The sequence below is a fragment of the Canis aureus genome, chromosome 36, assembly GCF_053574225.1.
Source record: "Canis aureus isolate CA01 chromosome 36, VMU_Caureus_v.1.0, whole genome shotgun sequence".
Taxonomy (NCBI): domain Eukaryota; kingdom Metazoa; phylum Chordata; class Mammalia; order Carnivora; family Canidae; genus Canis; species Canis aureus.
In genome coordinates this window covers 6,777,993-6,793,852 of record NC_135646.1, presented here as the reverse complement: position 1 = coordinate 6,793,852, position 15,860 = coordinate 6,777,993, and the positions used below count along the sequence as shown (strand labels likewise).

Below are 15,860 nucleotides of genomic sequence, written 5' to 3'. Positions count from 1 at the left end.
AATAACACGTCTTTCCAACAATGCCACCATTGTTCAAAACTTTACTGGAATCCCTCGTGTCAGATCCAGAGTCTTGACTACCCTGAGGCAATTGGACAGAATAGGAATTGCTTCCTGTAGCTGCTAAACGAGAATTTTATTTGGCTCTGGAGCAACAGATGACTAAGATGAGCGATCAAGCTGGATATTTTTGGATGACAGCTGAAGAAGATGAGAAAGAAAGAGGATTCAGTTCAGAGATGGACGGTGATGTGTGCCACCTAATCTTTTTAGGGTTGGAATTGGGATTTTAGCTCTTGTTCACAATGCCAAGTCAGCTTAGTCTTTCTGAAACTTTGGGAAAATTCCTTCCTCCTTCCATGTTTCAGTTATCTCCTCTGTGATAGAAGCTTAGACTATACGGTTTCCAAGATCCTTCCAATTTTTGAAAGCTGTGATTCTACTATATATTGTTCCTCAGAAGACAGCATTTTAACTGAAAATAATCTAAATTTCTCACCTCTAATAAAGACATGACTTTGCTACCATCCCACTTCAGAACATGGAGGAGCCTGAGGAGATGTTATTGAGTGATGGACCAGATTCCTTTGGAAACAGGGAATTGGGGAGAGTGCAAATATTATACTCATGCCAGGAACTCAGACTTAAATGCTGAAATTTTTGCCACTCAGCCATGCGCTGTAAATTTTACCATCTATCCACGACTTTCCTGAGCCAGAAAGAGGCCAGGTAAAGTCAAATGTGACATCCTTCCTATTCCCCATTCAGATATCTGAGGCTTCTTTCTCCTTTGTTCAGATCTGATTTGTATTTCTTCTTTATTAATAACCCCAGAGTACTTCAGGCTGCTTTCTGCCTGAATGTTACATAAATAAAAGTGTGTAATATTGCAAGGGTGAGCAGAACTGGAAAGTCAGCAGGGACTGAGACACTGAGGACAGGATGAGCCATTCCATTTCTCCACTTCCCAGACCTTGTTCTTGCCCTCCTGCAAAGCCTTAGGAAGGCCTCATGGGGGGAGTTTGAACTCATTCCCACCCAATCCTGCTGGTTCCAGCTACTCAACATTTTACTAAATAGCTCTGAACAGCTGTTTCTAGTTAGGTGTCTGTTTATGTTGTTGGCCTACGTGTGCTTGTGTACAGTGTGTGTGTGTGCCTTATCGCCTTGCTTCCCAGCTATCCAAGGACCCCAGCAAATCCACTTGAGCTCATTTGGAATCCCAAGTGAAAGGAATCAAAAAGCGACATAATGTTCAAATTCAGGAAGCATTAACAAAGGCTGTATTTCACACAGCACACTCTGTCATTCATAAATGCAGGGGAACTTAGATTTTTAAAGAATAGAGATACAGAGATTGTGAATGTCTTCAGGCTCCAAAAGAATAAATTTTACTATTGGAGTATAATTAAATTGAAACTTTTTTTTCTTTTTAAGGTTTATCAATAACTAATTGAAGACTTAACTCTGACTTTACCCATGATTTTATGTATTTGTCCATGTGTTCACTCAATAAGCATTTATTGGGGATCCCTGGGTGGCGCAGTGGTTTGGCACCTGCCTTTGGCCCAGGGCACGATCCTGGAGTCCCGGGATCGAATCCCACATCAGGCTCCTGGTGCATAGAGCCTGCTTCTCCCTCTGCCTGTGTCTCTGCCTCTCTCTCTCTCTCTATCATAAATAAAAAATAAAAATTAAAAAAATAAGCATTTATTAGGTCTCTCCATGTGCACCACACTGCTCAAAGCCCCATAGGAGATACAAAGATACAAAGATGTGTTTTGCTCCCTGTGAGTGGAGCACAGTCCCTCCAACCCAACAGGCTTGGTGAGGCTATGGAGGGCCTTTTGCACTTGTCTTCAACTTGAAACCAGTCTGAACATGGGGCAAAATCACCAGTGTCCCTGGCAGGGGAGGTGCCTGACTCCACACCCAGCACATCATCCGAAATGGTAGGCTTTTAACACAAGTCTTATTAAACAGCAAGACGTGTCTCTGTCTAGATTTATATAGTCAGTGCTGCAAAATTCAAATACTTTGCCTCTCAAAGGTTAGTCAGCAAGCTCAGTGAGATCCTACAAACAAGTTTAAAAGGGCTTACAGACATGCTCTCCATTCTGTCCGCCATAGTTGCCAAATAGTGATTTCTATTTTCATCATCCCTTCTATATTTATTAGTTGACTCTCTAATGTAAGGAAGAGCTTTCTCTTCTGTTGCTCATTTAAGTTCAGTTAGTGGACTCTTGTTTTATTCAACAGACCATAATCCTTCACTATCATAATTTACTTTGATGTCCAAACTGTTCCAAAGCTTCCCAGGGGAAGCTCTTTTAAGCTGCTTCTGTATTCTTTTTGACTTTTCTTCTTCATTCATGGAGCATATTCTTACTTCATGAAACACAAAGATATTCTAGACTCATCTTTTACTTTCCTTCTAGCCATGGAATTAGCAATTTCTTCAAAGAACCTGAATTCCTTTTAGTAAAGAATGGTATTTAGAAACCAAGATCTGAAAGTGAGATGTGCTTATTACTACGGGGATTTATTGGCTTTATGCTCCTTAAGAGGACAGAGCTAGGAAACAGATGCATATATACACACACACAAACATATCTACACCCATATATATATATATATATATATATATATATATATTTATATCCACATCCATCTCTGTCTCTGTCTCTGTCTTTGCCTCCATCTCCCTCTGTAATAAATGCCATGGGTTCCCACTGAGAGCTCCAATTCCAATCCAACACCACTGGATTCATTCATCTGTTCTCCTCACCATGTTACTTCCTGTCCTGGAAATAAGGACACTGGGTCACATTATTTTTACTACATTTACTTATTTTATCATTACTAAAATTCATACAGATTAGTTTCAAAATTGCTAATCCATGCCTCTGTGAAAAGCAAATCTCATTCTATAAGCACAACAATGGCTTAGACTTCTTTCATTGTTTGGCCTGAGCACATATAGTCAAAGAATACTTGAATTAGTTCTTCCTTTAGCATCAGATTGGAGCACAGGCTTATTTCCCCTCCTGAGTATCCCTTTGAGACATTGCCCTGAAGCCTTGTTTCAATTATCTCCAAAATAAGCTCAAATCTCTTCCTGGGGCTCTGATACTGCTGCAGGAGTTAACCCATGTCTCTAGGAAACACCCTAGAAGTTAATCCAAAAAAATAGATTATAGAAATACCCCTTTTCCCAAAAATATATTTGCAAGTTTATAGTAAGAGGTTTACCTCCTCAAGCTCTCCATATTCCCATGTCTTCTCTATCTATATGTTTCAATGCCAAAATCTTTCTTTTTCAGAGAGATCCCAATTCATCTTCCCTATGAAGGCTTTGCAATACCTATCTCCCTAAATACATAGCACTAGCTTCCAAATGGACACCCATAGACTTAGAATCTTGTTTCATATTTACCAAGTTCTCACATTCTCCATCTTCTGTGTTTAAAAATATTTATTTAATTAAATTTATGAGCCAGAAATTGAGAAACATATGGAGTTAAGGGAAGGAAAGAAATAAAGAAAAAATAGCCCATTCATTCAACTTTTCCCAGCTGCCATTCTTGAACTGGGAGATTTGGCTGAGGTCTCAAGTAATGCTGTGCAATAAAACTTCCATAGGATGCCAAATTTAGGTCCAGCATGAAAAGAAAACAAAATCCCACCTACAAGATAAACTGTTCAATTTGAAAATGGGAGTTTTTTAGGGTCCCGCATTAAAGCCTCATAGTAACAGTTTCTGCAAGGGAGAGAATCAGCCTGCCTCCTGGAGGGCTTCTGAATGGGGCAATATAGAAAATTTTAGAAAGCATTCCTTTCCCTGAATGGAGATCTGTTTCTGTTGGGGGCTCTGTTTTTTCCTTTTTGGAAAGAATCCATTCTAACATATCCTGGCGAGAGGAAGGAAAGTTGTGCCGGTGGAGATGCATGGTAGGGGGGCAGTTCCAGGTGGTGGAGACTTTGCACAACAAGTCCTATTCTTTGCCGTTGGGAATCCTTCTTTCCTCCAGCTCGGCTCTTGAATAGCTCACCTCCCTCTGCAGGTTAGCTCTCTGGTCTAAGCCACCTGAAAATCTGGGTGAATGTTTCCTTAATATGAGTGAAGTCCAAGACATGACAAGTGAAAAGGAGGATGAGCCTTCCCACAGCGACTGTTGCACCGTCTCACATATAGTCTGGTTATTTTTATTGTTATGTTTATATCTATGTACATGGATATTTATTTATTTATTTATTTATTTATTTATTTATTTATTAAAGTGGAAAGTTTCAGGTCCTGAGAAACCCTCAGTCCCTCAGTCAAACTAGGGAACTGGTCACCTTGTGCAATAGAACTCTTCAAATAGCAAGTACTAACTAATTAGATCTCACACATTTTTATGCCCAAGCTAACATGCTCTGAAACCATATAGCCTTTCTTAGTTAGAATGTCTAGCTCATTCCAAGATTCCTCTGGTCTACTATCCCAGAGAATATTCCATGACTGCAAATCAATCCTAGCCGATCTCCTATAAGCAAGGAGCATAGCTGCTCCCTTCAAGCCAAGACTCTGAAACTAGAGGCCCAGGTGGCAGTTACTCAGGAGGCCGGCCGTATCAAATGATGATGACCTGAGATGGCAAAGCTAGAGTCCTCCTTATGGACCTTGTGCAATGAGAAGGACAATGCCCCTTTGTGTTGCACTTGGCTGCTTGAGCATCAACACGGGGCAGTGTTTATACTGAAATAACTGTATCACTCACCTGGCCTGTGTTCATAGGACACATATGCCCATTTGGATCTGGAAGTTCCAGTGCAGGCAGCACATTGTGCCCCTTTTCCCTACCTCCTTCTCATGATCTAGACCTCGGGGCTGAGTCTAGTTGTTAAGTTCAGACTGCCCTGTCACTTAGAGCAAGTTCTTTCTCAGGAGTTTCATTCTCCTGTAGTGTTATTTGTCCTCAGCTGGGGACACTCCAATCTAGCAGACGTGAGGGGGGACAACAATCTTCCCTCTGTATATCCATGGACATGAGGGTAAGGGGTCACCCATATCCATCTACCATGAGCACTGAACCACAGAAGAAAATTCTTCTATAGCAGAGGGTAAGGAAGGAGGACTTGGGGAGAAGGACTGCCTGTGGCATCCGTGCTGCGGACCCTGAGATCAGCCAGAAATCTTACTGCATGACCTCCTATAGCACATGACCATCATTTTAGTCAGTTTGGCTTATTATCATGGACTGGGAAGCTTAGACAACAGACATTTATTTCTCATAGTTCAGGAGGCTGGGAAGGCCAAGATCAAAGTGCCAGTGGAGATCTGGTGTCTGGTGCAGGCACTTTGTCTGGTTTGCAGATGACCATCTTCCCCCATTGTTCTCACACGTTAGCAGATTGGGAAGCAAAGTCAGCTCATATCTCTTATAAGGGTACTCATCTCATCGTGAGGGTTTCATCCTCATGACCTGATTTCCTCCTGGATGCCTTATCTCCAAACACCTTCATACTGGGGATCAGGGTTTCAACATATGAATTTTGGGAAGGACACAAACATTTCATCCATAGCAACGATTCATAAAGTTATATTGACAGGAGGTGTAAAGGGGGGCAGATAGCACTATTTTCTGATGCAAATATATGTATATGACTACTAAGTCATAGTCCTGTAGTATTTTCTAATTCCTATAATGCTGGCAAAATAACACTATTATCCTCATTATTATTGGCATTAGCAGTGACGGTAGTGTTAACAAGAGCTAATGTTTACTTAATAGGTCAGCATCATGTATCTTATATGACAATCCTGCAAGACTGGGTGAATGAGGGAATTAAATTTGATAGCTTGAGATAGTAATGCATCTGTAAAGAGAACATGGAGGCCCAAGAAGTGGCTCATTTCAAGTCTTACAGCAAGCGAATGGCTCTTCTCACTGCTGTTAAATCAGGGAGAGCCAGAAACCTCCCTGAAGGTGTTGACCCTACCACTGCATCATTTAAACAGAGAGACCCTTAAGAGAGAGGAGGAAATCCCAGGGGAAATGTTGAGAAGAAACTTTCCAAATGTTGGCAACTAAGGGCATCTTGGAGGAGGAGTTTTAAAGCCACGATCACCTTGCAGAGACCATTACTACACAGAAGGTGAAAGCAGATCCATCTGAACACCGCCCCCATCCATGTCAGAAGCCAGAAGAAGGTCTCCAGGCAGAAAAGATCCCGGAGATGCAATTCCATACAGATGTCCCTGGCAGCATAATACTTTGGGTGCCTTCCTTTGAATATTTATTTTATAATTTATTTGAGATGATAGTCATTTGCTGACTGAGGAAAGGATGGGTGACCTTGGGGAGGCCCTCTGCCTCTATTGCAAAACAGTTTGTGTAACCCTCTTTTAGTAAAAGTGTATCTCATCCTCAACAGTTTCACCCTCCTTGGAAAGGAATTGAGGGAAAGGACATCATCTATCTGTACCTGCATCCCTCCTCCAACCTTCACAATGCCTTGAGGTGTTCTTCCTTGGAAACTCAAGTGTGTCCATTTTGCTGAATTTCTAGGTACATTTTAGCATTTCATAAGGACTAGCACTTAAAACAGTCCTCCATAAGTTTGTGCTCTCTCTCTCTCTCTACTTTTTAAAAAAGATTTTATTTCTTTATTTGAGAGGGATAGAGAGTACGAGCAGGGGAGAGGCAGAGGGCAAAGGAAAGGAAGAAGTAGATTCCCCACTGAGCACAGAGCCCAACGTGGAACTCCATCCCAGGACCCTGAGAATATGACCTAAGCCAAAGTCAGAAGCTTAACCAACTGAGCCACACAAGCAACTCCCCCTCCACTTTTATACAGACATCACATTATATTAGATTTGAAAATGCAGGGGGACTTAGGAGGAGGGTGAACATAACCCGGGTAATCAATTTGGTTCTCCTTGGCCCTTAGGCTGTGTTGACACAGCTTAGTTCTGGCCTGCCCCTCCCAGATGAGTTTATCTGCTGCGGGCTGAACTCCCATCAATCTTCCTGAAAGGCAAATGCATTCAGGACAAGGTTAACACTTAACTCTCCTGAACAGAAGATAGATACTATGAGATGCAGAAGACAGGACTCAGGGGCCTCACTGGCTACTGGGGCAGGCCGCCCACTGGATGGATTCCACGTGAAAAGTAGAAGGCCATGAAACAGCTTTATAAATTTGAATACCAGCATCACACCACTAAGCCAAACCAAACCAAGGAAGAAATAAAGATAAACAGGAAAAAATAATAAAATAAATAAAATAAAATAAAATAAAATAAAATAAAATAAAATAAAATAATAAAATAAAATAAAATAAAATAAAATAAAATAAAATAAAATAAAAATAAAAAACAAGGGACGATGGCAGCAACGAAATAAACACCTGGGCCATTTTGTGGCATTATTTGCCAGATTTACTTTTGGGATTTCAAATAGGCAAAACAACACTTAGTACCTTATCCAATTGTTCTAATTTTAGCAAGTGAATGGTGTTGTGCAAATAGTCCACAAGATAATAGTAAATAATTTCAAAGAAAGAAGTACTGTGGAATATATAATTTGGAATCATTAAAATACTGAAACATTTTGCCTTGATTGTATGCATCCTCTACCTTGCCAGGCTCAGAGCTCACCTCACACAGCTCATGGACATGGTCCTGGCAGGGCTCTGCCTCAAGGTCTCTCCTGACTCCACATTGTCTCAGGATAAGGCTTTCCTCTGGAAAGAGAGTGGACTGATATCTGCCCTCCGTGCTGACCTCACATGCTATCGCATCCTCCCAACTCATTTCCCATCTCCAACAACTCTCATCACTTACCAACCTACAGTCTCTAGTTGTGTCTATTTGCCAATGACCCTGAAAGACACGAGTTACAAGCATAATCTGTAATGTTTTGGGGGCATGAATCTGAATCACTATCTAGCTCTGTCCTTTGCCCCTGTATCACAGTGTCAGTTGATGTGATTCAAACTGAATCTGAAGTGCATGTTTCTCAGTAGGGCTTTGTTACAAGAGAGACGGGGACACTTACAAGCAAAAGCACTGACGTAGACTGGGGATTTTTCAAGGCATGTGTATATCACAAACATCCAGAACATATGGTACTGTACTCGTAGCTCTCCCTTACCTACACCTCATTACATATACTTCTGTGCCTTTGCCCTTACAGGGTGTCCTCAAAAGGCTTTTGTCCATTACCATCCCCATAAGATGACTTTGAAGAACTGCCTCTGTGAATTGGCTGTATTGACAGTTCAGAGAACTTCACCACAAAAGACTGACTAAAAGCCTGAAAGGCTACAGCTCAATGAAGGGGAGCAACAGGTAAAAAGCACAGGTCACACCTTCCAACACTGGCCACGTGTCCTTGGTTATAGCAGACAGATCTATAGCACCACTGGATAATTGTTCACAGTTAGGCCACCCATTGCCTTCTTGATCTTGTACCTGTCTTGTAACCACTGTCCCCATAGACATATCTGTAGATACTCTGTGACAAAGGCCTGCCTTTGTCTGCATATAACCCAGATGTGGCCAGGTCCCACCAGCCAATGGGCTCAGTGAGGTAGCATTCATACATGAAGGAAGCCTTCTCTTTTTCTAACCAAGTGATTGTCTTGACCCACAGAGAAAGGAACTCTTGTCACCTTTTGAGTCTTTCTTAGCCCTTACTAGCTCTCCTCTTAAAGAAGAAGAGTCATTCTCTAGTTGGTGAGGCTCTGATTGCCAGTAGATCACCCTCCCTGAGCTACTAGGTAAGGTGACTTGGCTTCAAAACCAAGAAGCTCTTTCTCTTTCCCACTTTCTTCATTTGTAGTGGGCTTGCCTTGCACTCATTTACACATTAAGTAGATAAGTGACAAGATTTTTTCTCTCTCTTTTCTTGCTTCTCTACCAGTGGCTGGGTGAGAATGGGGGAGAGGCAGTCATAGTGGAAGCCAATTAGTTCAGTTTAAAATGTGAGAATAGGAATCCCACTTTTGGCCTCCTACTTAATCTGCATCCCCAAAATAGTTTCCAGGAAGCCTTATCATCTGGACAGCAAAGCTGTTGTTCTGATCCCATTTGACTCAAGTCTCAGGGTTAATATTTGATTGGCCAAAATCCTGGGCAGAGAGAACACCAGACATCTTTGCTCTAACTCTCACCAATGACATTAGTAACACTGCACTGACTTCTCACACCTGCTGTGGTCTCCCCTAGCAGTTTCTATGAGGCATTAGCAGAGTCTTGAAGTCTTCCCCTAACAGTTTCTAAGAGGTATTAGTAGAGTCTCATCTGCACTCAGAAACCAGTTATTTCCTATTGCTTTCATCCATGCTTTGACCTGTGCTCAAATTCTTGTCTCTTCTTATCTCCTTGTGGCAAAGTGGTACTCACAGGTCTTGCAAGGGAAGTGCTTGCCCACTTCTGCTGCTGTGGGGGTGCCCTGGTGAAAACGCTGCTCCTCTAGTCCCCTGCTAGGCTACTGTTGTGCTCCCTCCTTCACCAAGTGGTAGACCTTGCACAGGTTTGTCCTAGTGTTTAATTCTGGAGTGAATTTGAACATCTAGTTTTCAAGGATCACTTTGAACATCCCACATTTCATCATGGAAAAAAGGCTCAACCAGAACAGCACTTTCAATTCCTACTAACACTTTCTTTCTATATCTGGGTCAGTACTCATCTCATAGAAGTGCAGGGAAGTAGCAGCTAAGTGTTCTAGAGTTTTGCTGTTATTTTACATTCCCCTTCCGGTGTCATTTTGAAGGGTCTTCATGCAAATAAAGTCCTGAGGGAATGATTATCCCCCAGTTTCTGCTTCCTGGTTCACCAGATCTATCTTGGCTCCAGATTTGATATGATAGATAGATGGATGATGATGATGATAGATGATAGATAGATAGATAGATAGATAGATAAATAGATGATAGATGGATAATAGATAGATGATGATGATAGATAGATAGATAGATAGATAGATAGATAGATAGATAGATGATAGATTTGGTGACTATATTAAATAGGATTATGCAATTTCAAAATCATAGTGCTCATAATTTCAAATCCTGACAGAAGTAAAGAAGCACTGGGAGAACTAAAAGCTCAGAAAAATGTATGACCTCTTCTTAATCATTCAAAGGGAGAATTTATCCAGATAGTTCCCACTAGAGTTATGATTAGAGTGAGTAGATACTTGTATCATTTGAACATCCGTCAAAACTGACAAGAGTCACAGAGCTGTGAAGATACCACAGATTCAAGGAAATTTACATTCAACTTATATATGTATTTATATGCTGCCTCATGCTCAAAAAGACTTGATGTAGCTTATAGCACAAATATACTCAATGAAGTAAAGGTTAAATAAGAACAAAGAAAAATGGAAAAGTAGAAAAATCAGACCACGACAAGGAAGAAAACAGATATATAGACCAAAGCGCTAGCATAAATATAGCAAAGAGTTCATATGTGCTCCTGAGTTCTTTATGGCATCGCAGAGCATAAGTGACATAATTTTTATTAATTAAACAAACAATTTTTAAAGCCTTAGAATGCCCATTCTCCCAGATAAGTCAAACTTGAACCAAACAGATTTTAAAATCTCTCTTGTCCGTCAAGTTTCCATTATGTCAAATAGCAGACAATTCAAGGTTGAACTTGATGAGGACTGAATAGTTAGTGTTCGTGGAAGTATCTGAGAGCAGATGCATATATTCCAAGTCTTGATGGGAAGGTTGAGCAGCCTCCCTAGGCCTTTTGCCTGCCATCTGCCATCTCCTCAAAGGCACTTTGGATAAGATTCCAGCACACAAAAGAGCTCAATTGATTTCTCAAAGTGCTTCATTTTGGAGCTTTTGCCAAGGTTAGTTACCACTGAAAAAAGTTCCAACCAGTTGCTCCACTTCTCTGTTAAAAAAAAAAAAATTAAAGCCTCAATAATGCTTCTAAGGAATGACCAATTTGGGGTGCCTGGACTCCTAGAGAATCTACTATGTTGAAATAACTGCTAAATACATCTCTCTAAATTAAATAATTTAGTTTTCCATTTGGAGTAAGTTGATAGAAACCCACTGAAATTTGAAAAAAATGTGGCCAGTGCTGATATTGAACTTAACTTTCTATACTAAGGGCTAGATCCAACTGTCAAGATCATCTCTGATTTGTGACAATGAAACCATATTATCAGTGTATAAAATCATAATTTACTCTCTACTCTTTATTGCATCAGCACATGTGTCTTGTTCATCTGAAGATTATTTCATTTAATCAAATAGTAGGCTAAAAATAAGAGAAACCAGAACACAATATACTTTAGAGCCCTCGAATGTATTCTATAATCTGTCAGATAGTTTTACCCAACACTTATTTTTATAGTTGTGTTAAGATGTAAGGATATATGTTCAATATCAAAAACATCATAGAAGGATCTATATCATGTAGTTTTCCCTATTAATGGTGTCTGTTATAGGTGTCAAATATAGATAAAAAGTCCAAAAGAGTTGCTGATAGTCACATTATTCTAGAGAGATTTTCTTGCAAGCTGTTAGAAGCAAAATATTCAGTTGTTGAGTATTAAAATTCCAAATTTATCTTACAATTTATATTAGCTATTAAATAGATGTTCAGGTTCTTAGAAAGAAAACTGGCATTAAATTTTGATTGGGTGCCTACCAAAATAACAGATTTATAATTTTGAAAGATTGGAGGACTTAAAAAAAGGGCAAGTTCTGTCTTGAGTTTATTCATATGCTATTGCACCCATGTTTCATTATAATAAAAAATTGACAATGGTTAGAATCAGCCAATGAGGGCATGGTTCAGAAAATTATGATTTTTTTTGGGAAAAAAATCTCCCAAAAAGTCTTCTGGGAAGAATGCAGTAGATCACAGTAGGTCATTGTTCCTACTGCCACAGACAGAGAAATCCAGAAAAATTACCAAAGAAGTCACAGTTTTAAAGGATGAATGATCTGTGGAAGCAATAAGTACTGGAACAACTAAAATGCCAGAGAGAAGAAATTATTTTAAGGTGATACAATCAGCATCATTCACTTTTTTTCAAAGGGGGCATTTGACAAGTTTAGTGGTAGGATGAGAGTTGCCTTTTCCAAGATAGAGAACATTTACAGAAGGAAAGGGAAAAGAATAATAATAATAATAATAATAATAAAAAGATTTTGACAGTCGTATGGAGCAGAAGTTATCTGTTAGAAAATTTAGGTTTCAAAGGCATGGCTGCATGGAACATTTACTAAGTTGTGAGTCTGTAAGGAAGCCTGGAGAACTAAGCAGAAAGCTTTAAAGAGGACAAGTGAAATTTCACACATGGTGCAGAGGAAACAAAGACCACAAGGGAGGAACCCTGCCTCAAGATATCACCAAATTGTTAAGTTATGTGGGGACAGGGCTAAAGAGCAAGGCTAAAAATCTGTGAAGGTCAGAACCAAATCTCCATAGTATTCTGGGACTTAGGCTTTCAATCAAAAGCCTGGATTCATAACTGACAAACAAAAGAAAATCAGAAGTGAATTGAGTTTTATAACTGCAACCCATCCCGGACCAAGCTCCATTCCTGACTGTTCTGAGATCAGTGACTTGTCTTTTCTACCTAATAGAGGAAAGGTGGGTCTTTCTTGGGTAGAAGTTAATTTCATTCAGAGCATCTGTGGTTGTTTTATACACAACCTACATTCTATAATAGAAACAGATCCAGAGATAATTCAGATGTTGGAGTTAGCAGTTAAGGGCTTTGAAATACAAGCATACCTCAAAAACCTTGTGTGTTTAGTTTCATACCACCACAATAAAGCAAATATCACAATAAAGCAAGTCAAATGAATTTTTCGGTTTTCCAGTACATATAAAATTTAAGTTTACTTTCTACTATGGTCTATTAAGTGTGCAATAACATTGTGTCTTAAAAAGTACCTACCTTAATTTAAAAAAATTTTATTACTAAAAATGCTCCCCATCATCTGAGCTTCCAGTGAGTTGAAATCATTGATCACAGATTACCAAAGTAGAAATAATAATAATGAAAATATTAGAAATATTGTGAGAATTACTAAAATGTGACACAGACACATGAAGTAAGCAAATGTTGTTAGAAAAATGGTACCAATAGATTCAATTGATGCAAGGTTACCATGAATCTCCAATTTGTAAAACAAAACAAAACAAACAAAACAAAAAAAAAAACAATACCTGCAAAGCACAATAAAGCAAAGTGTGACAAGATGAGGTATGCCTATAAACACAATATTTTAAGAAAATAGAGGAAACGATAGACAGGAGAGTTGGAAGTATGCAGAAATTTCATAGGCAATATGAATCTATATTTTCTTAAAGGGGTCAGGTAGGCATTTAAAGGTGCAAATGTCTGAAATTAAGAATTCAATAAATGGGCTCAATAACAGGTAAGATGTTTTTGATTCAAGTGTTTTGCTGTGTCTAAACTGAGGTTGAGGGAGGGGGAAAAATACAAAGACTGGAGGAGGCATGTGGAATATGCCAAAAGATTAACATAGGTATGATTGACATTCCTGAAGAAGTAAAAAGAGAAAGTGGCCAAGAGCAATATTAGAAGAAATAATGGCCAAGAATTTTCAAAAACTAATAAAGGACACAGATTTGAAAAGTTCAGCGAAACCCAAGCAAGAGGGATGCCTGGGCAGCTCAGTGGTTGGGCATCTGCCTTTGGCTCAGGTCATGATCCTGGGGTCCTGGGACTGAGTCCTGAATCTGGCTTCCCGCAAGGAGCCTGCTTCTCCCTGTGTCTGCCTCTTTCTCTATGTCTCTCATGAATAAATAAATAAAATATTTTTAAAAAAGAAACCCAAGCAAGATAAACACAAAACAAAACATGTCCAACACAAAATGGCCAAACTGCTGAAAATCAAAGGCAGAGAGAAAAATCGTAATAATACTCAGAATAAAAAAAAAGATATGTACCTTCTAAAGAGTATCAATAAGACAGACAGCTAACTTTGCAGAAGAAACAATGAAAGCCAGGAGACAATAAGGGGATAAGAGACAGCTAAAGTACTGAAAGAATGTAAATATCTAACAGAAATCTATAACCAGTGGAAATACACTGTAAACTGAAAGATAAACATTTTTCCAGAAAAAAAAATACCAGAGTTTGCATTACTATATTTGCAGTACAGGAAATACAAAAAAAAAAAAAATTAATTTAGCAAAAGAAAGATCATCTCAGATAAAAACTGAACCTTAGGAGAAGTCAAGAACACTGGAAAATGTAAACATATGGGCAAAACTAAAATAATATTATCTTCAGAACAGTAATTACAATATTTTATATTTAAAATATACATAAAACTAAAATTAATGACAAAAATAATGCTTTACAAGGGAAGTGATAAAATCAGAAGGTTCTAGCAATGTTGAGGAAGTGGTCGAGGTAATAATCTGTTTGACCATAACAAATCAAGGCTGCATGTTATAATCCTAGGATAATTACTAAAAAATAATAGAAAAATCGGAGAAGGACAAACATTATATGGTCTCATTCACTTGGGGAATATAAAAAATAGTGAAAGGGAATAAAGGGGAAAGGAGAAAAAATAAGTGGGAAATATCAGAAAGGGGGACAGAACATGAAAGACTCCTAACTCTAGGAAACAAACTAGGTGTGGTGGAAGGGGATGTGGGTGGGTGGTAGGGGTGACTGGGTGGCGGGCACTGAGGTGGGCACTTGACAGGATGACCACTGGGTGTTATTCTGTATGTTGGCAAATTGAAAACCAATAAAAAATACATTTATTAAAAAAAAGAAAAATATGTTCACAGAAGAAAAAATGGAATAGTAATAATATATTTTCAATTTAGGATAAGGCAAGAAAGGGTAAAACCCATAAAAAAAAAAAAAAAACAGAAAACAGATGAGCCAAATAGCAAAAAAAAAAAAAAAAAAAGAAAAAGAAAGGCAGATATAAACTCAACTATATCAGTAATTACATTAAATATTAGCTGTATTCTCCAAATAAAGGACACAGGTTGCCAGATTGGATAACCCCATGTGGATTCTCAAGTTGGTTTTCTGTTTGTATGTTTTAACTATAAGAACTACAAACAAAAGTCTTATTGGATCCCATCCATCATTAGAGGGTCTAGGTCCTATGACATTTGAGGTAGTTGATCTAGGATTACAAAGTTGGGAGGTGACATATATCTACTCAAGTCCCCAAAAATGGTATCATTCAGAACAATGAGGTTTAGTAAATGTTTGAAAGTTCTGAGATGCCTCTATCTAGTTTATATTTAGGTTTTGTACACAGAACCAATTCGAAAATAAAAAAAATTTCAGGTAAACTATGCTCCTTTCTGGAAAATTAAACTACATGCATGTTCATTAAAGAAAGATACTTCTGTGCCAACTCAAAAAAATAAATAAATAAAAAGGAAAACTTCACTGAGAAAAGAATTTCCCATCTCTCTTTGTATTCAGGAAGACTGAAGGGTTTCCTTGAAGGAGATATCTCTATCCCTCACAGCACTTCATCGGTCTCTTTAAAAAATGATTTCCTGATCAGATCCAGCTCTGTCAAGGGATAATAACTGGATTGTCTTTCTAAGGGAGCCAAGAGGCAGAAAGGAAGTTGAAAAGGGGCTTAACGCCTCTTGCTGATGCAGAAGGGTAGAGCAACCCCAATTTTCTAGGTGTGAAGGGCCCGACAATTACGAAGAAACCCCACACATATTCCTCCAGTGACCTTTGTTCCTGTCCGGCCATAGCCCAGTCTATCCAGGAGCCTGGCTGCAGGGAGAGTGCAGCCCCATGAGTGCCTCTATGGCTATCTAGTCAGAAGCTTCTGCAACCAGGGTGAAATCATCCCAAAGCATT

The 15,860-nt window shown here is 39.1% G+C and overlaps 1 long non-coding RNA gene across 1 annotated transcript in view; it reads right to left on the bottom strand.

Annotated features, from left to right (window-relative positions):
• LOC144305860 (uncharacterized) overlaps positions 1-15,860 on the bottom strand; it is a 75,341-nt gene that overhangs the window by 560 nt on the left and 58,921 nt on the right. The window lies entirely within an intron of this gene.